General features: G+C 33.7%; 1 long non-coding RNA gene across 1 annotated transcript; it reads left to right on the forward strand.

The window, feature by feature from the left end:
* The first annotated feature begins 4,490 nt into the window (after nucleotides 1-4,490).
* On the forward strand, nucleotides 4,491-4,962 carry LOC139784801 (uncharacterized). The gene is made up of 2 exons (XR_011721684.1): nucleotides 4,491-4,733; nucleotides 4,790-4,962. It is a non-coding gene; the product is annotated as an uncharacterized lncRNA (long non-coding RNA).
* The last annotated feature ends 18,617 nt before the right edge of the window (nucleotides 4,963-23,579 follow it).

Consider the following 23,579-nt stretch of genomic DNA (forward strand, 5'->3'; position numbering starts at 1 on the left):
CTTAAAATGTTCCTCAATTTATGTGTTTCCGAAATATGCATAATGAGATTTTCGTGTTTATCCCCTTTGGCCGACCTGAACGTGAACACCCCATACGTACAAGAGTAAAGTACCAGTTAAAATACAGATAGCAAATTAGTTTTAGTCTTAAAATATTACTCAATTTATGTGCTCCCAAAATATGCGCAATGAGTATTTTGTATTCATCCCCTTTGGCCGACCCAAATGTGAGCACCCCGTACGTACAAGAGTAAAGTACTTAAAATAGAGATAGCGAATTGGTTTTAGTCTTAAAATGTTCCTCAATTTATGTGTTTCCGAAATATCCATAATGAGATTTTCGTGTTCATCCCCTTTGGCCGACCTGAACGTGAACACCCCATACGTACAAGAGTAAAGTACCAGTTAAAATACAGATAGCAAATTAGTTTTAGTCTTAAAACGTTCCGTAATTTATGTGCTCCCAAAATATGCGCAATGAGTATTTCGTATTCATCCCCTTTGGCCGACCCAAACGTGAGCACCCCGTACGTACAAGAGTAAAGTACCAGTTAAAATAGAGATAGCGAATTGGTTTTATATGGTAGATACGGAAAAATGTTTCAGACAAAAGTTGTATGGTCTAAAGGAGGACACATGATTCCGATGTGAGCCATGTCATAGATATTGTAGTTTTCAAGAAATTTCAAATACGACTAATTTCTTAAATAGAACTTGATTTTTTCCTTGAGATTAAAGTTGCACATCTCGTGGAGACGTTTCCAAAATACTATAATGAACCTCTCTTTCGTTAAGAATTTCCTATTTTAAATTTTGTCATTTAATATAATTATGAGATATCTCGTAAAATATTTTTCGATGACTTTATTTTGATACTTTTACACGTAGAATAATAAAAGGAATCAATAAAAAAATTATTTTTAGAGCTTGATTGCATTTTGTAGATTCTACGTATAAAAATATCAAAGTAAAGTTATTGAAAAGTGAATACTTTATGAGATTTATATTTTATATAAAAATATTATGACAAAATTTAAAATATCAAAAATTAAAAATATGACAAAATCAGGAAATTCTTAACGAAAGAGAGCTTTATTATAGTGTTTTGAAAACGTCTTCACGAGATGTACAACTTTTATCTCAAGAAAAAAATCAAGTTTCATTTAAAAAATTAGTCGCTTTTAAAATTTCTTAAAAACGACATCTATAATCTTCCATATATTTCAAGATATTAGCCTGCATTGATTTAAATGACTCACCCTATATTATATGACTTTTCGATGACTTTATTTTGATACTTTTACATGTAGAATAATAAAAGGAATCAATAAAAAAATTATTTTTAGAGCTTGATTGCATTTTGTAGATTCTACGTATAAAAATATCAAAGTAAAGTTATTGAAAAGTGAATACTTTATGAGATTTATATTTTATATAAAAATATTATGACCAAATTTAAAATATCAAAAATTAAAAATATGACAAAATCAGGAAATTCTTAACGAAAGAGAGCTTTATTATAGTGTTTTGAAAACGTCTTCACGAGATGTACAACTTTTATCTCAAGGAAAAAATCAAGTTTCATTTAAAAAATTAGTCGCTTTTAAAATTTCTTAAAAACAACATCTATAATCTTCCATATATTTCAAGATATTAGCCTGCATTGATTTAAATGACTCACCCTATATTATATGAATACATACATTATTAACATAAAAATTTGTATATATACAGGATGTCAAGTAATAAATACAAAATAAGTTGACCACTTTTTGTGATTAATGAAAAATTAATAAGGATAGGCGAATCACACTGTGTCCATATGACTCGACAAGGAGTAACCTAACGTTTACGTTGTTTAGGTGCATGGTGAGGCATTGGGAGATATACAGGGTGTATCAGAATGTTTGGTACTTTTTTCATATTTAGATAGAGCGAGCCAAACTGAGTCGAAAAGTCATGTACCATTTTGCAATTTTCGCAATAGTTGATGAGTTATTAATGATTAAAAATCGCCGTATTGGCCCGGCCCACCGCCAAATCCAAGCGCGCGGCGAGATGCGGGCGCCCCGCGGTCGGCGCGCGGGCAGTTGTTTACTTCAAGCGGCACGAGCGGCGCGTAACGCCGGGCCCCCGTCCTGAGCGATGATAGTTTCTCGCCTTTTTAAAATAGAAATAAAATTTTCTAACAACATAGAAAAATTTTTTGTGCGTACTTATGTACATACGTGTGTACATGCATACACAGTAAAATATCAATTGTACTGCTTAAAAAAGCGATTACTCAATTTACTTTTTTTCTGTTAGTAAGTAACGGTTGTCTTTAAGAAAGAATATTTTCTTGATAATAGTCTTAAAATGTACAAATTTTAGAAAGAGTCTTTATCATGTACTCAAAAGAAGAATTTATACTCCTTCAAAGAACATAATAAAATTTTATTGAAGAAAAGTCAAAATAATAAATAAAGTAATATGAGCACCCTCGAGATTAAAATAGGAGAAGTCAAGGCTATGAGGGTCAGACGCAGATCACAGTGCGTAATATCAGAAATAACTGATTTATTCGTCGTTTTGATACATTACATCGATCCGTACGTTTCGGCTCAGCTTTGAGCCATCTTCAGCGGTAGTTACAGAAGTTAAGTTACACGTTCTCCGTACCGTATGGTGAGTTTACTGATTCAAAGTATCAGAAACATAGACCAATTGATCCATATCTGTAAATTTGTTCAATTAATGTTGAGATATTAAAAAGATCTCTTAGGAAACTCACCATTCGGTCTGAAAAACGTGGAATACAGAGCCATGTACATAATGAATACTCTCTGCGAGAAGACTTGACGATCTTGTCGACACGACACACAATGATATGAAAGGTCTTGCAAGAAGAGGCATGTCGTAGGTCAACACACCGGCGAGGATTATAACATAGCACGATTTGACACCGTCTCAAAATGACACGGATTTTTTGCATCATGCATATGTCACGGTTTTGAGCAAATTGTAATCCATGCTCATGAACTTGGTCGTTGGCAAATCGGGGTTTTACTATTGGTACATGCAATATTGTGACGGTGTCAAATCGTCCTAAGGCCAGCTCAGCGAGGACAGAAACCTCGCGTAGAGCAAAAGGGCAAAAGCTGGCTTGATCTCGATGTTCAGTACGCATAGAGACTGCGAAAGCACGGCCTATCGATCCTTTTGGCTTGAAGAGTTTTCAGCAAGAGGTGTCAGAAAAGTTACCACAGGGCCGGCGGGTTTTTACTACCTAAGGCCTCGACCTAACCTACGACATGCCTCTTCTTGCAAGACCTTTCATATCATTGTGTGTCGTGTCGACAAGATCGTCAAGTCTTCTCGCAGAGAGTATTCATTATGTACATGGCTCTGTATTCCACGTTTTTCAGACCGAATGGTGAGTTTCCTAAGAGATCTTTTTAATATCTCAACATTATTTGAACAAATTTACAGATATGGATCAATTGATCTATGTTTCTGATACTTTGAATCAGTAAACTCACCATACGGTACGGAGAACGTGTAACTTAACTTGTGTAACTACCGCTGAAGATGGCTCAAAGCTGAGCCGAAACGTACGGATCGATGTAATGTATCAAAACGACGATTAAATCAGTTATTTCTGATATTACCCCTTATGAAAAAAAACTATTGACAGCGAATTAACTATTGGACTTTCAATAGTTAACTATTAAATTTGAATAGTACGTACTATTCAAATCTAATAGTTATCCAATAGTTAATTCGCTTTCAATAGTTTTTCAATAGTTTTTTTTCATAAGGGACGCACTGTGATCTGCTTCTGACCCTCATAGCCTTGACTTCTCCTATCAAAATAATTAGCAAATCGAATTTTTGTTTTAATTTTATATTCTTAACTGAAGAACTGAATAATTAGAATTTAGAATATTATTTACTTTAAGTAATATTATCAAGAAAACATTTTTTGTAAAGATCATCGTTACTTAAAGGAAGAGAAAATTGAGTAATTGGTTTTTTTAGCACTAGAATAATATTTTTTGCGTGTGCGTATACGGCACGCCGTTTTGCTATTTAATATCATCATAAAAATTCTACCAAATTAAATTGATACTCAAAGAAAAGAAATTATTATTATGTCTAGATACTTATAATTCATCGAATTATTATTAAGCTATAATTGAAAATGCAGAATTAAAATTATGTCTAGACAAAATATTAATTCTGAATTTATTTTATGTTATGACATAAAAATTTTTCGGGAATTAAAATTATGTACATAATTGTAATTCACGAATTTTACTTATGTACACAATTTTAATTCTTAAATTTTTATTACGTACATAATTGTAATTCTCGAATTACTCTTTTTCTTTTAGTAAGTAACGGTTATCTTTAACAAAGAATATTTTCTTGATAATAATCTTAAAATGTACTTATCACAAATTTTAGAAAAAGTCTTTGTCATGTACTTTGTCATGTATTTTGTATGAAAAAAGAATTTATACTCCTTCAAAGAACATTATAAAATATTATCAAAGAAAAGTCAAAATAATAAGTAAATCGAATTTTTGTTTTAATTTTATATTCTTAATTGAAGAATTAAACAATTAGATGCCTCTTCTTGCAAGACCTTTCATATCATTGTGTGTCGTGTCGACAAGATCGTCAAGTCTTCTCCCAGAGAGTATTCATTATGTACATGGCTCTGTATTCCACGTTATTCAGACCGAATGGTGAGTTTCCTAAGGAATCTTTTTAATATCTCAACATTAATTGAACAAATTTACAGATATGGATCAATTGGTCTATGTTTCTGATACTTTGAATCAGTAAACTCACCATACGGTACGGAGAACGTGTAACTTAATTTTTATAACTGCCGCTGAAGATGGCTCAAAACTGAGCCGAAACGTACAGATCGATGTAATGTATCAAAACGACGAATAAATCAGTTATTTCTGATATTACGCACTGTGATCTGCGTCTGACCCTCATAGCCTTGACTTCTCCTATTTTAATCTCGAGGGTCCTCATATTACTTTATTTATTATTTTGACTTTTCTTTAATAAAATTTTATTATGTTCTTTGAAGGAGTATAAATTATTCTTTCGAGTACATGATAAAGACTCTTTCTAAAATTTGTACATTTTAAGACTATTATCAAGAAAATATTCTTTCTTAAAGACAACCGTTACTTACTAACAGAAAAAAAAGTAAATTGAGTAATCGCTTTTTTAAGCAGTACAATTGATATTTTACTGTGTATGCATGTACACACGTATGTACATAAGTACGCACAAAAAATTTTTCTATGTTGTTAGAAAATTTTATTTCTATTTAAAAAAGGCGAGAAACTATCATCGCTCAGGACGGGGGCCCGGCGTTACGCGCCGCTCGTGCCGCTTGAAGTAAACAACTGCCCGCGCGCCGACCGCGAAGCGGCCGCATCTCGCCGCGCGCTTGGATTTGGCGATGGGCCGGGCCAATACGGCAATTTTTAATCATTAATAACTCATCAACTATTGCGAAAATTGCAAAATGGTACATGACTTTTCGACTCAGTTTGGCTCGCTCTATCTAAATATGAAAAAAGTACCAAACATTCTGATACACCCTGTATATGAGTTACATTCCTGCATAGCAGTTGTTGTTTATTATAAAGCGCTTCTCCGAATATTTTGTTGCACGCCCAGCAATGTAAAAGGTGGACTATTCCTTCTCATCAAATCGCGCAGATAGATACATTGATTCGTGTATTTAACCAGTTCTACCTGTTTACGATAAATGGTGTGCTTATTATTTGACATCCTGTATAATTAAAAAAGCAAACTTTTTATTACATACATATTAAAAGAAATATATGTTATTAATATTAATAAAAGGATAACTAAAGATATAACATATTTATTGATTTAAATAGTTATCAAATGTTTTTTTTATTTAAAGTAACTTTATTCTGTAATTATTATTCTTGTATTAAAATTAAAATAATATTAAAAAATTTAAATGTAACTACCTTTTTGTCTCCATTATCAATCAAATTTTTATTTAAAAATGATGTAAGGAGTTTAATGTTATATTATTTCTATTTGTTTCAGATTGCTTTTTATTTTATACAAGTAAGTCTCTCTCTCTCTCTCTCTCTCTCTCTCTCTCTCTCTCTCTCTCTCTCTCTCTCTCTCTCTCTCTCTCTCTCTCTCTCTCTCTCTCTCTCTCTCTCTCTCTGTCTCTCTGTCTCTCTGTCTCTCTGTCTCTCTGTCTCTCTGTCTCTCTGTCTCTCTGTCTCTCTGTCTCTCTGTCTCTCTGTCTCTCTGTCTCTCTGTCTCTCTGTCTCTCTGTCTCTCTGTCTCTCTGTCTCTCTGTCTCTCTGTCTCTCTGTCTCTCTGTCTCTCTGTCTCTCTGTCTCTCTCTCTCTCTCTCTCTCTCTCTCTCTCTCTCTCTCTCTCTCTCTCTCTCTCTCTCTCTCTCTCTCTCTCTCTCTCTCTCTCTCTCTCTCTCTCTCTCTCTCTCTCTCTCCCCCCTTTCTTTTTTCCCCTTTTTATTTTTTCCCCTTTTTTTAAAGGTTGGCTGCTCTGCGCCTTAAAAGTCGGCTGCTCTGCGCCTACAAACATCGGCTGCTCTGCGCCTACAAACATTGGCTGCTCTGCGCCTACAAACATCGGCTGCTCTGCGCCTACAAACATCGGCTGCTCTGCGCCTACAAACATTGGCTGCTCTGCGCCTACAAACATCGGCTGTTTTGCGCCTTTAAACTTCGGCTGCTTTGCGCCTTTCAAAGTCGGCTGCTTTGCGCTGATAAAAATCGGCTGCTTTGCGCCTATAAAGATCGGCTGCTTTGCGCCTATAATAATCGGCTGCTCTGCGCCCATAAAAATTGGCTGCTCTGCGCCTTTAAAAGTCGGCTGCTTTGCGCCCATAAAAATCGGTTGCTCTGCGCCTACAAACATCGGCTGTTCTGTAAAAATCGGCTGCTCTGCGCCTATAAAAATTAATTGCTTAGCGGTTTAAGAAATCTGTTGTGGGCCTATTTCATACAATGTCTCTAAAGACTCAAAATATTATTTTAAAGCCTGCGGGCAAAGATATAATTACCCAAGGCGAATGGCTTACGGACGTACATGTGGATCATTTCCACCAACTTTTAATTAATTGTTCGGACTATAGACCTGTCGTAACATAGCGAATACAATTGCCTGATATGATTCAACCTGTATCACAAGATAAAAAACACATTCAAATATTGTATAGTTCGTCACATTGCGTGTGTAGCTATTATGATACAAAAAATATATTTATATATAATTCTTCAAGTAATAAAACATTGTGTAAAGATCATGAGCAATTCTTGGAAAAATTATTTCCAGCACATGACTTTAAAAAACATCCCGTCAAATTTCCTACTGTGCAACATCAATTGAACAGTAGAGATTGTGGTGTTTTTGCTATAGCTTTTGCTACTTCGTTGTTATTCAATATTAAACCTGACAAAGTAAAGTATGAACATAAGTTTATGCGTTCACATTTGATACAAATTTTGGAAAATAATGTTATTGAACATTTTCCTCAGGATTTGCAATGTGCTAATCCTCAAAAGGTACTTCCATTAGCAGTGATAAAAGATAGAGAGGCTAAAGCGACTGCTCAACGTATGAAAAGACATTTTAAAAGTAATTATGTTGCTATAAAACGTCGTGCAGAGGAACAGGATTTAGAAAATTGTGCTACAGAGCGGCAACGATGCAAATAGATTTTACCAAATAATCGTGCTCAAGATTCACAATGTGCTATTTCTCAAAGAGTACTTCCATTAGCGACAATAAAAGCGACAGAAACTGAAGCAATTGCTAAAAGTGCAAAGACACATTCTGAAACTAATTATGCTACAAAATCTCGTGCAGAGCAACAGGATTTAAACAATCGCGCTATTATAAAGCGACAGCGATCCAAACAGAATTTCGAAAAGAAAATAATTTTAAAGCCTGAAGAAAAAGATATAATTATTCAAGGCAAATGGATTATGGACGCTCATATGGATCATTTCCATACACTTTTGCGAAGTTGTTCAGATTATGAACCTGTCGGAACATGGCGAATCCAAATGCCTCAATTTATTCAACGTATACCAGAACATAGAAAACATATACAAATATTGCACAGTTCGTCAGGTCCATTCAATTGTGCAGATCCAAAACTTATAGATAGAAATGCACATTGGGTATGTAGTTATTACGATACAACAAAAATATATATCTATGATTCACAAAATAAACAAGAATTGCATGAACATCACGAGATATTCTTGAGAAAATTATTTCCAAAATACGACTTTGAGATTAATCCTGTCGAATTTCCTACTGTACAATATCAACCAAACTGTAATGATTGCGGAGTTTTTGCTATAGCTTTTGCGATTTCATTATTGTTTAATATTAAACCTGACGAAGTTAGATATGATCATAGAGTAATGCGTTCACATTTGTTGAAGATTTTCAAATCGAATACAATTGAACATTTTCCTCAAGATCCACAAAGTGATGCTCAGACAGTGCTTCCATTAGCAGTAATAAGAGATAGAGAAGCTAAAGCGACAGCTCTACGTATAAATAGACATTTATCTCAGAAAGATTCCTGTGAAAACATTAGTAATACTGGAAATAATTGCGCTGAGAAACGTTGTCGAGAGGAACAGGACTCGTCAGAAAATGATCGTGCTAAAAAAAGGCGTCGATATCAGAATTCAGAAAACAATTGTGTTAATAATACTAAAATTAATCGCGCTAAGAAACGTTGTCGAGAGGAACAAGACTCGTCAGAAAATGATTGTGCTAAAAAACGGCGTCGATATCAGAATTTAGAAGACAATCGTGCTAAAAAACGACGTCAGTATAAAGACAACTTAGCAAATAATCGTCTTAATAAGCGAAAATATCTTATACATTCTCAGCAAGGACGAGATAGACAAAGAAAATATTATCTTATACATTCTCAGCAAGAACGAGATAGAAAAAGAAGATATTATCTTATACATTCTCAGCAAGAACGAGATAGAAAAAGAAAATATTATCTTATACATTCTCAGCAAGAACGAGATAGAAAAAGAAAATATTATCTTATACATTCTCAGCAAGAACAAGATAAACAAAGAAAATATTCTGATCGTAAATGGCTTTATAATAAGCGATATTATGAGAGAAAGAATTCTAAATACGTACCTGCGAACAAAAATCGCGATATTGCCACAAATATTACTAGAAAATATGCAAAGTTTTGGTCACGAAATTACATACAATTTCTTATTCCTGTGGCAATTGAAGACATTGAAAACAAACTTAATATTAAAAATCCTACTGAAAGACGATTAGAAGCCGAAAGAATCTTACGTTGGTGTATGCGTATTCGAGATAGTTTTGTCAGCAAGATCTTTAAAATATTAGCTTCATTTAAAAAGAAATCAGACGTGTGCTTGACTCTTGCCGCTGAATGCTCTATAAATGACGATAAAATACGTGCATTATGTGGCACATCGGGACATACAGCTTCATCCGAAAATTATTTTATCGACACATATCGTAACATTACTTCATCACAACTGTTGGTAATTAACGAGAAAGGTAAAACTACGAATGTATTACCTTTGCAACAAGCACGAGTCGAAAAATCATGGTTATGCAATGCTTTGTGTAAAATTTATGATGATCCGTTGATGAAGATTCTAATCGATCGTTATGAAAAATTCCTGAAAACGATATTTACCTGTACTTTAAAGAAAATACCACAATTGTTAACAGATATTCATACATGTACGATAAAGAATTCTGATAGAAAGGGTCACACACATGCCTGTTACATTGATGCAACTCTTTGCAAAGCTCTATTTCTTCCTGTTTTATTATTATCACCTCATTTTCCAATGGTGAGATATATTAAACGTTTAATTTATCAAATGACAAGTTTATACGACAAAATGTTAAATCTGGAGAAGGCTTTAACTTCTGTTGATTTAGACACGTTAAACGAAATTATAATTTCGGCACAACAAAAAGCATATATGTACAAACATCAGCAGAATCGTACTACTTTGAGTGAAGATGAAATCATGTCTCGTTTTAAAAACGCATTTAAGGCTTTTACTAAACGCTCCATGGACACACCTCGATATGTTTGTGCATCATGTGAGAGACTTTTATATAGAAGAAGTGTCTCTGAATTTAATAAGCTTAAAGCACGACTAGATATTCCAATTTGGAGAGATTTAATGGCGCATTTAGAAAAACATAATATTACTCCGCAATACATATGTCATTACTGTGAAAAAAAATTCCGTGACGGATTAATACCTGCGTATTGCATTTTAAATGATTGTATTGTACATGATCCACCTGAAGTAATATCATGTCTTAACCAGTTTGAAAAAATTCTCATACAAAGAGCTAAAGCTTTTCAAACTGTCGTTACAATGAAACCTGTTAGTAACAAGAAATTGCCTCACAGACAAATGGTACAAAAAGTAAAAGGTAGAACGTTTCATTTACCGTTACCTTTACAAGAAACATTGAATAAAATATGTCCTGATACTGATCCAATTAATACCAATCACGAATTGTACTTTATACGTGTTAGAGGTATTCCGACAAAATCAAAAATGATTTGGGAAGAAATGGTAGACGTTAACAAGGTTTTTGACGCCTTAGTGTGGTTAAAAGAACATAATCCTTTATATTCTCATATTGTATTGCCAAATACTTGTAAGGAGTTTTATTTACAAACGTCATTATTATTCGATCCAGAGTTTGAAGTACAGGAGACAGAAAATGCTACTGAATCTGATTTGGATGACAAACGCGAATCGAGCTCAAAAAGTCCAACGCAAGAAAACAATGTAAACGCTACTTTAAACAATGAGCGTAAGGCAATGTTAACTCAGGTTCTTGAGGAAAATAATGATGATTATTACGAGCAATATACTATTTATCCTTTATATGAAAAAAAATTATGTAAAACTGATACCGCCTTATATCAAATGTTAAAAATAGCCGATTTGCCCTTGGACAGTCGTGAGGCATCTTTAGATCTATTGTGTTTTCCAGATTTATTTCCTCTTGGTATTAATGGACGACACCAAGCTAGACGGGTTAAACTTCACGACCATGAATTTGATAAATGTTGTTTGATGTCCAAACATCCACAATTCAGATTAAATATACAATTCGTATTTTTTCTGTATAATCTATACACTTTTCGTCAAATAAATCGTGGTATTTATAGCAAACTATGTACAACTAAGCGTTATACGGCTTCAGAATATTTAGAAGCACTACATACAGATGTATTAGAATCTGACTTGAGTACAATATTCGCCACTATAAGAAATACGGAACAATACTGGCGTATACCAAGGAGTAATTTAAGATGTATGACGCAAGAATACGGACCTGCGACATGGTTCGTAACATGGAGTCCTGCTGAATGGCTGATGCCTGACTTAGCTGCGTATCTTCGTGAAGTAAATGGATGGCCTGACGATTCGACGCCCATTAGTGTACTCGTTGCTAAGGATCCCGTGTCAACGTCAAGGTTTCTTGATAATAAATTTAAAGCATTCCTTGATTTTATTTGTTCCAAAGATAACCCAATCGGAAAAGTAGCGCATTACTTCTGGCGACGAGAATACCAAGGTAGAGGTATACAACATTTTCATTTATTAATTTGGATTGAAGGTGCGCCAATTATCGGGAAATCTTCTGTTGAAGAAGTTTCTCAATTTATTTTGCAACACATAACTTGTGAAATGCCAGATCCAAAGATTTCACCATTGTTATACAGGCGAGTCAATACGCATCAACGACACAAACATAACGATTATTGTCTTCGTTCTAAAAAAGTAGGACGCAAAACGATTCGTGTGTGTCGTTTCGGGTTTCCTCGTCCTGTCACGGAAACGTTGATTTTGAAAGATGTCATAAGTTCGATAGCAGGTAGGAAACGATTGAAACATAAAAGTAGGCTTTATCATGTTCCTCGAAAACATGATGAGATCAATATAAATGATTATCATCCTGTTCTTCTTACGGTATTAGAAGGAAATGTCGATATACAATACGTAAGTGAAACATCCACGTTGCTTACTTGGTATATTACTAAGTACGTAAATAAACCAGGAAAATGTGAAATATCTAATGCTGTCCTTGATAGTAAAAATAAGAAAAAGAAATCATTGCGTCAAGAACTTTGGAATTTTACTTTGCGAGCCACGAGTAATAGGGAATGTGGATCTCTTGAAGCCTGTGATGGAATGTGTGGTATTCCTTTATGGGGGACTGATTCAAAAACGACTATAAAATGGTTAGATGTTAATCAGATAAGACGTAGAAAAGTTAAAACTTATAAGGAAATTGAAGCTCTTGACGGAGATTCTACAAATATATTTTGTCCATCTATAATAGATGAACATTATCCACGGAGACCGAAAGAATTGGAATCTATGTTTTTATATGAGTTTGTACAGTGGTATGATATTTTGAAAAATAAACCACGAGGTAAAAATATTGAATACTACACGATGGAGAATGGTTATTATCTAAAACGGCGACAGCGTGGATGTCTTATTAATCACTATAAATATAATGTCAATACGCAGCCGGAAAATTATTTCTTTTCATTACTGCTCATGTTTAAACCGTGGCGAAAAATAGAAGATCTTAAAGATGGATGTGATACATATACAGAAGCATTTCACAAAGGAAAGTTATATCTTACGGAAGCATTGCAATATCATGAAAAATTAGAGGAAGTGCAAAAAGCATTTGAAACTGCGAAGCAATTAGTTGACCAATATTTAAATGATTTGGAAAAACAGCATGAGTCTCAAGATGATCCCGATAATCCAATAGGTGTTCAAAATATTGAGGCTGGTGAAGCGATGCAAGATTTTAAGGATTTTGGTGACAAATTAGATCAGGAAATCGATGTATCTGAAATGATTTCAAATATGAACGCAGATCAAAGAAGAATATTTGACAGAGTGATCAACGCTGTAACGATATCGCCGGATGATGAACAATTTAAACAATTACTATTATACGTTAGCGGAGAAGGAGGTACTGGTAAAAGTTTCTTAATTAAAACAATTAAATGCTGGATAAAACAAAATCTCAACAAGGATACTGCTGTAACAGCACCTACTGGTATAGCGGCGTTTAATATCGCTGGTTTAACAAATCACAGGCAATACCAGTTACCTGTTGAACATGCCAAAGATCAGTCTCCTAAGTATACACTATTATCTGATCACGTTTTGAAAGTTTTACGGGCAGATCTTAAAGATCTTATTGGTCTTATGATAAGGTCTAAGATAAAGGTCTTATTATAATTGATGAAGTGTCAATGATATCTAATTTAACTTTCATGTATATACATTTACGACTATGTCAAATATTTGATACCATGGATGACGATTTCTTTGGTGGAAAGCATGTTCTTTTATTTGGAGATCTGCTTCAATTACCTCCTGTACGTGAAAATTTTATCTTTGTTCCACTATTAAAAGCAGAATTTGATAAATATATTGGCAGTGTGGGAACTACTCCTGAGGAATGGTTGTGGCAAAAATTTCAATATGATGAATTGACGATCAATATGCGTCAGCAAGGAGATAGATCTTATCGTGAATTACTCTCGAGAGTTCGTGTTGGTTTATTGACAACTTCTGATTCTGAGATTCTCGAGAAAAGAAAAATATCATTGAAAGGTCAGTCTTTCGATGCAAGATTATACGAATTGTGTAATTTTATTGATAATTTGCCGCCTGATACTGTTTGTTTACTGCCTACTCGTTATTTGTGCGATGTTCTTAACACTGCAATGCTAAGTCGTATTGCTTCGAAAGAAATATTATTAATTGCTGAAGATACGGTTGACTGTGATAAATATATTAAACGAACAGTACAAAAGCGATTGACGGATAATGAAGACGATGATACTAATACAGCTGGGCTTTTGAAACAAATTACAATTAAAATTGGAGCGAAAGTTATGATAAGACGCAATATTGATGTCACTTTGGGCCTCGTAAATGGTACAATTGCTACAGTTATTTCTGTTGTGCAGGATACATCTACCGATTATGTAGAAAAGCTTAAACTTCTCTTACCGTCTGGTTTGGAGTATTCTATTGAAAGAGTAAGTGTCAAGTTTAAAGTAATGGAGAAAGCATATGTTATCAGAAAACAATTTCCCATAACTCTCAGTTATGGCATAACCGTTCATAAAAGTCAAGGATTAAGCTTGCGAAACGCTGTTATGGATATAGGCAATTCTATATTTAGTTGTGGTCAGGTATATGTTGCGTTATCCCGAGTAACGTCTCTGGATGGATTGCATTTAATTAACTTTGATCCTTCATCTGTAACGGCAAGTGAAAGAGCTATTACCGAATATAATCGGCTAAAACGAAAATTTCTACCGAAAGCACAAACGATTACTATTTCGAAAAAACGTTTTCGAAAAGTAAAAGATGTTCCGTGGACATTGTCGAAAATAATCAATGCCGGTCAAGAGTCAGACCAACAAGCTGGAAAAAGTACTGCTGAGCCGATACCTGCTTTGCAAAATAAAGATGGAGTTTCATGCTACGCAAATTCAGTAATACAATGTTTCTTGCAGTCAAGTATTATTAGGAAAGTGTTGCTTAAAGTTGATAAAGATGATTTAAGTATATTAGCGCATAAATATGACAAACGATTACCTAATTTGAATGCTGATGCGATACGGACAGATTTAGGAGAGCGCTTTACGAGTCGTGATGAAAAACCGGCAAAACGAGACGCTCTTGAATTTCTTATTGCCATTTGCACAAAATATAATTACATAAGAAATTTGGTCGGACATCAAGTTACTTGTACTACTAAGTGCATTAGCAACTCATGTGGTTATACGACAAAAATTATTACTGATAACAACATAGTTGTTCCAATTTCTATTAATAATTTGAAGAAGAAAAGTTATAATCTTAATAATTTATTAAAGGATACATTTTTAAATTGGGGTCCATTATACGGAAAAACATGCCAATCTTGTGCAGGAAATCTAGTATTTAGAAATGAATTAACGTTGACGAAAGAAATAGTTATCATTCATTTAATTTTGTTCTCGTCACAGGATAATAAATTAGTGAAAATACCACAGACATTTAATTTAACTGCCATACCAACGACTAAGATATCGATAGCTAAACAGCAGTATAAAGTAATAAATACTATATTTCATGAGGGTACATCTATTGAAGATGGTCATTATACAAGTATGTGTAGAGAAAGGACATTTTGGATTAAATTTGATGATGGAAAAATTATAGAAAGGAAACGATGGCCTACAGGTGCTAAAGGTATTTATATATTATTTTTGGAAAAAGTTGATAAGAAATAATTTATACAAGCAACATAATATATAATTTATACAAGCAACATAATATAGATGCATATTTTACATAAAAGCAATGTCCGGCAATGTATGTTTATATATATATATATATATATATATATATATATATATATATATATATATATATATATATATATATTAACAACTTCAGACACATTTCTTTATAAGGTGTAATTTTTTTCTGTTAAGATTAAGATGCGTAACACTACAAAAAGGCGTGATATCCGTACAAAATTACTTTTTTCAAAAAAAGGTAAAAAAATGCGCCAAGTACACGCATAGTAGTATATATGTATTATGTTGTTACCTCGAAAAAAACAAAGTGCTAGTATTATACCTCGAAATAACACCCTGTACATACTGTTTATATAAAATGCGTAATACTACAAAAAGGCGTGATATCTGTACAAAATTACCTTTTTTAAAAAAAAGGTAAAGAAAGGCGCCAAGTACACGCATAGTAGTGTATATGTGTTACCTCGAAAAAAAACAGTGGTAATATTATACCTCAAAAAAATCTAAGTAACAAGTGGTAGACGTATGATCTTTGTATCTCGAAAAATCTCGAAAAAACCTAAGCAGTAGTATCTTTACCTCGAAAAAACCGAAGTAACAAGTGGTAGACGTAATCTTTGTATCTCGAAAAATCTCGAAAAAAACCTAAGCAGTAGCATTTTTATTTCCAAAAAATTATAACTCAAGTGATACACATGACAAAATACTTACGTTACCTTATCAAAGATGAGTCGCGCTTCAAGTGATCTATTTTACAATTACAAAAAAGAAATGATATCTCTTTTTAAATTACAGCGTCAATTACAGAGAGAACATACACTGAGAAAAAAAATTTGTCAATCCCAAGAAATATTTAGTCCGATACGTTCAACTAAACATTTTAGTTACTTAACTAAACATTAGGTGAATTAATTAATTCTTGATTAAGGAAACGAAATAAATTGTTGAAACAACTAATATTTTGTTAACTAACTAAAATGTTTAGTTGAACGTATCGGACTAAATATTTCTTGGGATTAACAATTTTTTTTTCTCAGTGTATTTTTCGAGATACAAAGATTACGTCTACCTCTTGTTACTTAGGTTTTTTCGAGGTATAATATTACCACTGTTTTTTTTCGAGTTTAAATACAAAGTTTATTTTCAATAGAATAAAAGATTGAATCATGAAAAATTACAGAGGTAACAGTACAAAATACAAATATTTTATTAAAATATTTAAACCCAACAAGGGAATACAAGGTATTTAAATACAAAGTTTATATATGTATTTTAAAAGATTTAATCGCATCGCAAAGAATTACAGAGGTAACAGTACAAAATAAAAATATTTTATTAAAATACATAACTTTTTCTTGTCAAAAAACTTGGCGCTGCTAGACCTGAAAATTAGGTCAGCGTGGTGTGTATATGCGAGCGAGTGATGTGGGTGTGGATGTGTGTGTGTGTGTGTGTGTGTGTGTGTGTGTGACGGTGAATAATGCGGCTTATGATTAAGTATAGGATAAGTTTAGATTTTTAAAGCGATTAGAATTAAGTATAGAATAAGTATAGAATAATATTTACATTTGTAAAAGGTCTCTCTCTCTCTCTCGAATAATGCGGCTTATGATTAAGTATAGGATAAGTTTAGATTTTTAAAGCGATTATAGGAATAGCGAAGTATAGGATAAGGTCTCTCTCTCTCTCTCTCTCTCTCTCTCTCTCTCTCTCTCTCTCTCTCTCTCTCTCTCTCTCTAGCAGCGCCAAGTTTTTTGACAAGAAAAAGTTATGTATTTTAATAAAATATTTTTATTTTGTACTGTTACCTCTGTAATTCTTTGCGATGCGATTAAATCTTTTAAAATACATATATAAACTTTGTATTTAAATACCTTGTATTCCCTTGTTGGGTTTAAATATTTTAATAAAATATTTGTATTTTGTACTGTTACCTCTGTAATTTTTCATGATTCAATCTTTTATTCTATTGAAAATAAACTTTGTATTTAAACTCGAAAAAAAACAGTGGTAATATTATACCTCGAAAAAACCTAAGTAACAAGAGGTAGACGTAATCTTTGTATCTCGAAAAATACACTGAGAAAAAAAAATTGTTAATCCCAAGAAATATTTAGTCCGATACGTTCAACTAAACATTTTAGTTAGTTAACAAAATATTAGTTGTTTCAACAATTTATTTCGTTTCCTTAATCAAGAATTAATTAATTCACCTAATGTTTAGTTAAGTAACTAAAATGTTTAGTTGAACGTATCGGACTAAATATTTCTTGGGATTGACAAATTTTTTTTCTCAGTGTATGTTCTCTCTGTAATTGGCGCTGTAATTTAAAAAGAGATATCATTTCTTTTTTGTAATTGTAAAATAGATCACTTGAAGCGCGACTCATCTTTGATAAGGTAACGTAAGTATTTTGTCATGTGTATCACTTGAGTTATAATTTTTTGGAAATAAAAATGCTACTGCTTAGGTTTTTTTCGAGATTTTTCGAGATACAAAGATTACGTCTACCACTTGTTACTTCGGTTTTTTCGAGGTAAAGATACTACTGCTTAGATTTTTTCGAGATTTTTCGAGATACAAAGATCATACGTCTACCACTTGTTACTTAGATTTTTTTGAGGTATAATATTACCACTGTTTTTTTTCGAGGTTTGAATTACCTGATTTATTGAACCAAACTGTTAATGGCTATAAAGAGTTCTGCAAACAGACTTTGATGGGTGAAAAGGGAAAAACGGCTCAATACTACTATCAGTATTGTGAGTTTATTAACTTATTCCTTCGCTTTTCGAGAAGCATCCGTACCAGTAACTTTGAACTGTACTTGGACTCGATTTTCAACATGTCTGATTTATTTTTTGCATTAAACCAGCCTAATTATGCTAAATGGTCCCTATTGTACTTAAGTAATTTTATCAGATTGCATACTGAAGATTCACCCCTGGTTGCAGAATTTCGTCAAGGCGCATTTGGAATTAGACGTACTAAAGCCAATTTTGCTAGATCACCTGTTGACTTGACACTAGAGCAGACCATCAATGCTGATGCCAGTAATCAATTGGCTAATAATCTTTCTGCAGACTCTATATCTGCGTGACAAAGATGGGCTCTCAGTCACAGTATGAGGACAAAAATATTGACAGCTGTCAAAGAGAATCTTGGTTTGTCGCTAAAAGATGATACTTTGCATTCTTTGCAAAAAAGCAGAATAAACAAAAACAAAAAAGTCTTCACAGTATCATTGAAGCGATTAAAAATACGGTCAATCCATTTGATGATAGTATCGATAAAAATGTTTTGTTTAACATTTCGACTGGTAAAGCAGCATCTTCAGATGTTACTGATTTCCTGCTTGCCGTTAAGTCAGTAGGCTATCAGCAAAAGTTAAGTTTCATTTCTGAATGCTGTTTAGTTTCCGAGAGATTTGAAAAACCGATACCACGGAACAAAATCTTGAATTTCGCATCACAGTGCGCCACCAAAGTTCAGGTGAATAAAGATAAGAGCAAGAAGGTCTTACTAAAAATGGAACGAGACATCTTTGGGCGACTACTCGCAATTAGCATTGACAAAAAAATTAATATAGAACACTGTTTGACGTTTCCACTAGCACCAATGCCGCCTGCTCTTTTCTCGTGTACTGGTGAAATGTTAAAAACAAACAAGTCGACATTAGCCAAGACATTAAAATCTCAAGTCCAAATGGTTGAGCCAACACAAATCGACGTTGAAATAATAAATGGTTTTTACTATTTACACCTTATCGGATCCTCCATGCCACAAACCTTTGATAAAATAGCTGAATCTATCCTTATAAAACTTTGTTCAAGTAATGCTGGGAAGATACATCTTATATTTGACCGCTATTTAACGCCTTCAATCAAAGATTCTGAACGTCAAAGTCGACAGGAGTTCGATATTCCATATAGAATTACAGGACCTCTACAATCTAGACCTACCGATTTTTTGGGCAGTCTAAAAAATTATCGTTTTAAAGAGGCTTTGGTACAATTCTTAGCTAATTACTGGGAGAACGACCATTTGGTACCAATAATCCAAACGAAAAAAATTTTTATAACAGTTGGAGATCAGTGCTATTCTTATCAAACAAAGGAAAATCATGTCGTAAAAAGTGAAGAAGTTGATTATATATGTCAGCATGAAGAAGCGGATACGCGAATTATGTTTCATGTTAACAAAGTGCCACCAAGTTCAAGAGTTTTAGTAAAAGCCTCTGATACTGATGTTTTAATAATTTTGCTGGCTAATATGCATAAAGTTTCAGAATCAGAAATTTGGTTAGCAGGTTCAACGATCAAGAAAGGAAATAATAAATATATTAACTGCATTAATTGTACAGAATTAGCACTGAAGTTGGGATCTACATTATGCCTAAGTCTGCCGGCTTTCCATGCATTTACAGGCTGCGATTACACGGCAGCTTTTTACAATAAAGAAAAAATCAGACCTTTTAAAATTTTTTCGAAAAACGAGACGTATCAAAAAAATTTTGCGTCATTAACAGATGAAGCTGACATTTTTATCGACAAAAAAATTGACGTTATTCAGGAGTTTACTACTCTTATATATGGTATCAAGCATTGCATTAGTGTAAATGACGCAAGGTATCGCATTTTTCAAAAAAATTATTCGACTAAGAAAAACAATGAACAATTTATGAAAAAAATTAGAAGCTTCGACTCAAATATGATCCCACCATGCTGGAAATCGCTAAAACAGACAATTTTACGCCAATATACGTCAATTCTATGTGGCTTAATGCAACTGATCCTTGTTGTGTCAAACTACGTCCTGAAAATTGCGGTTGGTTCATGGATGGCTATTTAAAGCCAACAGGATTCGTTGGAAACCCAACGCCTTTACAAGCTGATGACATATTGCACGTGACAAACAGTGATAATAATGATGACAATCCCTCAGAATTTGACTATAACATTGCAACTTCTGATGAATCTGATAATGAATAACTTTTTGTATTTGTACAATAACTTTCAAGTTTTATAATATACTAGCTGGTTACACGGGCTTCGCCCGGGCGTCGTTTTTTTTCAAACAACTTCATTTGTGTTTCAATATCCTTATTCCGGCTTCCAAAAAATCGGTAACGAAAAATTATACATTTTATAGCACTCCCTAGAAATTAATTTGGCAATTAAATCCATTCTTGAACAATTAATAAAATTTTTGAACCGGTTTTAACTAAATCGATAAATCAGTAGATTAATGTAAAATTAAATTATTCCGGCTACCAAAAAATCGGTAACGAAAAATTATACACTTTATAACACTCCCCGAAAAATTTTACCCGTTTCATATATAATTCTTTAAGATTCGGTCAATTATTTCCTGAAAAATTAAAAAAAAATTGAAAAATCGGTTTTCAGAAAATCGATAACAAAAAACAATACACATGGCACTCCTCGGAAAATTCTACCTCTATTTCATATATATCACTTTAAATTATACACTTTATGGCACTTTAAATTATACACTTTATGGCACTCCCCGGGAAATTCTACCCCTATTTTATATACAATTCTTTAAGATTTGGTCAATTATTTCCCAAAAAATTGGAAAAATTTCGGATACCGGTTCCCAAAAAGATCGGTAACGAAAAACTATACACTCTATAGCACTTCCCGGAAAATTCTACCCCTATTTTATATACTTCTGGTAAAAATTCGGTCCAATAGTTTTTAAGTTAAAAACGTTCAAACATACACCATCCGTAAGAATTTTATATATTAGTATAGACTAGTATAGATTATTTTTTTACTATAACAATAAATGTGTTATTAATTTTTTATCGTTTTCTGAAATATTTATTTATTTACTCGGTTTTATTAATGAAATAGATAAAATTGAAAGGTAAGTTAATATTACTTGTATATTATTGTTATGTTATACATTTTTATATTAAAAATTATTTTTATATTATTTACTCCAAAAAAGATTTCGAGCGATAGAATTGTCTTTCTCTATCGCACGGAGAAAAGAGCATGCGCACTCTCTTTCACTCGGCAACTGCTTCACGCACAACTGCTATGCTCCCTTGAGAAAATTTACCTTAGAAATCTTTAAAAAAAATCTTAAAACTTACTTTAAAGAAAAATTTAAGGTAAAGGACCCCGCACTAAACCACGTGATTTTGGGCCCCGGTGAAAATGGCTGAATTTTTAATATGTTGTACTTTTTGAGTCACTGAACAAATATTTCTTCAGGCAAAATGTCAAAGAATGGACTGTTTCAGCGTTTTAACCCTTAGAAGCTTGAGGTCAGACCAGCAAAGATATCACTTTCGGATCAATGCGGTTACTGTTATAAGGGAACAATATGAATTTTTGGTGAACAAAATAATTAAAAAGTAATTTGTTTATGATAGTATTGTTTAAACAATATGATAGTATTGTTTAAACAATATGATAGTATTGTTTAAACAATATGATAGTATTGTTTGAACAATTTAAAAACGTCATTGTTTACAGGAACGATTCGGGGTGCTTTCTGTACGTGAGTCCCCTTGCCTCTCACGATTCGGGGTGTTTTTTGTACATGAGTCCCCTTGCCTCTCACGATTCGGGGTGCTTTCTGTACGTGAGTCCCCTTGCCCCTCACGATTCGGGGTGCTTTCCGTACGTGAGTCCCCTTGCCTCTCATGATTCGGGGTGCTTTCTGTACGTGAGTCCCCTTGCCCCTCACGATTCGGGGTGCTTTCTGTACGTGAGTCCCCTTGCCTCTCACGATTCGGGGTGTTTTTTGTACATGAGTCCCCTTGCCTCTCACGATTCGGGGTGCTTTCTGTACGTGAGTCCTCTTGCCTCTCACGATTCGGGGTGCTTTCTGTACGTGAGTCCCCTTGCCTCTCACAATTCGGGGTGCTTTCTGTACGTGAGTCCCCTTGCCCCTCACACAAATAGATGAGCGAGATTTATGAGTCGTGAGAGGCAAGGGGACTCACGTACAGAAAGCACCCCGAATCGTGAGGGGCAAGGGGACTCACGTACAGAAAGCCCCCCGAATCATGAGAGGCAAGGGGACTCATGTACAGAAAGCACCCCGAATCGTGAGAGGCAAGGGGACTCACGTACAGAAAGCACCCCGAATCGTGAGAGGCAAGAGGACTCATGTACAAAAAACACCCCGAATCGTGAGAGGCAAAGGGACTCACGTACAGAAAGCACCCCGAATCGTTCCTGTAAACAATGACGTTTTCAAATTGTTCAAACAATACTATCATATTGTTTAAACAATACTATCATATTGTTTAAACAATACTATCATATTGTTTAAACAATACTATCATAAACAAATTACTTTTTAATTATTTTGTTCACTAAAAATTTATATTATTCCCTTATAACAGTAACCGCATTGATCCGAAAGTGATATCTTTGCTGGTCTGACCTCAAGCTTCTAAGAGTTGAAACGCTGAAACAGTCCATTTTTTGACATTTTGCCTGAAGAAATATTTGTTCAGTGACTCAAAAAGTGCAACATATTAAAAATTCAGCCATTTTCACCGGGGCCCAAAATCACGTGGTTTAGTGCGGGGTCCTTTGGACACTTTAAAACTATTGTTTAAGGTAATCTTATACTATAAGGCAACTTACTTCAAGAAGAATATAAAAGGAACCTTAAAATTATGAAAAGTAAATTTCGACAATTTTAAAGTTAAAAATGCCTAAATTTATTTTTCATAATTCTAAGGTTTTTTCACAGGGATAAGTAAATTTTAAGGTAAGTAACCTGTAAGTTAAATTTGTTATTATTTCATTTATTATGAATTTTTAAAGTGTTTTTAAAATATTATGTAGTAGGGGAGACCGGGGCTAGACCGCTAACGGGGTAAATCCGCCAAATCAAATATCTCGGAACCTGTATATTGTGCGAACTCGCTATTAACATTGTAAACGCTGCTTATGGTACCCATGTGACCAACGGAGTTTCGGCAGGTTACCTGCCGTGTTATGATTTTTACGAGGGCAAACGTGTTTACGAAAGGTGAAAGTGGAATTTTCTGCGCGTGGAAATATTGTAATATCTGCAATAATATTTGCTCTCCAAATCTCGAGGTACGTGATTATAAAGAGTAATGCATGC

The sequence above is a fragment of the Temnothorax nylanderi genome, unplaced genomic scaffold (assembly GCF_030848795.1).
Source record: "Temnothorax nylanderi isolate EJ_2023f unplaced genomic scaffold, tnyl_v1.0 TNYL_tig0678_pilon, whole genome shotgun sequence".
Lineage (NCBI taxonomy): Eukaryota > Metazoa > Arthropoda > Insecta > Hymenoptera > Formicidae > Temnothorax > Temnothorax nylanderi.